Source organism: Sinocyclocheilus anshuiensis, unplaced genomic scaffold, assembly GCF_001515605.1.
Source record: "Sinocyclocheilus anshuiensis isolate Anshui unplaced genomic scaffold, SAMN03320099.WGS_v1.1 scaffold1081, whole genome shotgun sequence".
In the NCBI taxonomy this organism is placed as follows: domain Eukaryota; kingdom Metazoa; phylum Chordata; class Actinopteri; order Cypriniformes; family Cyprinidae; genus Sinocyclocheilus; species Sinocyclocheilus anshuiensis.
In genome coordinates this window covers 699,336-700,642 of record NW_015555831.1, presented here as the reverse complement: position 1 = coordinate 700,642, position 1,307 = coordinate 699,336, and the positions used below count along the sequence as shown (strand labels likewise).

Below are 1,307 nucleotides of genomic sequence, written 5' to 3'. Positions count from 1 at the left end.
TTCACTGCTGTGTGTGTGCACTTTGGATGGGTTAAATGCAGAGCACTAATTCCAAGTATGGGTCACCATACTTGGCCACATGTCACTTCACTCACTCACTCACTTATATTATTATTTTTTTATTTTTTTCATTCATGAACTGGTTTATGGGCTATTTTGCTTCCATAACATGTCTTATTTCAGACTAATGGAAAGAAAGCATCCAAAATACACATTTAAGTGTTTATTAAACTTCATCTATTTCCGTCTGTATATTTAATTTATAATGCACAGGGATGCAAACTTGTCACCTTTCGGCGGAATTCGCCGTTTTTAATTCAAAATGGGTCATTTGTGTGATTCGTGTAGATCCAGTGAGTGCGTGTCTTTTTCACCCAAGATGAGTTTGCATCCCTGATGCATATCTTTAAAGACTGTTTTCTCAAAATTAGTTTTTTTTTCTCCACTTAACACTTACATACACCAGAATTTGTTTTATTACTCTCTATATTCTGAAGGTTTTTACAGAGGGGTTTGTTTGATTATATATTTAACGCCTAAAACGTGATTTTATGACTGTATTTTCAGATTTATGGAGTGATAAAACGAGATATCCCAAATCCCCTCGATAAAAACCTTTAATACAGTATGTAAACAAAATGCCTGCAAAACCTGGCTTTATCGAGTTGTTTTGGAAAATAATGCAAAATAGTGCATGTTTAATTAGGTATTGCATCATTTGCATACTTTTCCGAAAACGTACATAATAAAAAAATCTTGTACTGTGATTAATCAAATGGGGAGATACTGTGATATCGATTTGTTAATTTTTACCCTATCCACTTGTGGTGTCTTGCTTAAAAACACTTAAAGGGGTCATATGATGCTTTTTTAAAGATAATTTTTTTTGTGTATTTGGTGTAACAGAATATGCTGACATGCTTTAATGTTCAAAAAACACATTATTTTTCAAATACTGTACATTATTGTAGGTCCTCTATGCCCCGCCTCTCTCAAACGCTTCGTTTTCTACAAAGTCCCTCCTTCCGACAAGCACAGTCTGCTCTGATTGGCCAGCTGACCCAGTGCATTGTGATTGGCCGAACACCGCAAGATCTCGTCGGAAATGTAACGCCCCTTACCATAATCGTGAGCTTCATCTTTCAAAATAAATGTAAAGACAGAGCCCGAAAGGGCAACAGAGTCGCGTTACAGACACAGTGATGAAGCTGGTCTCTCTCGCTCTCTCTCTCACACACGCACGCACGCACGCGCACACACACACACACACGATGACACACAATGCGCAAAACTCCGCATTTGAACAG

General features: G+C 37.4%; 1 protein-coding gene across 2 annotated transcripts in view; it reads left to right on the top strand.

The window, feature by feature from the left end:
* The window catches only part of LOC107675396 (structural maintenance of chromosomes flexible hinge domain-containing protein 1-like), a 59,131-nt gene that overhangs the window by 55,052 nt on the left and 2,772 nt on the right, over window positions 1-1,307 (top strand). The gene's annotated exons all lie outside the window — the stretch shown is intronic.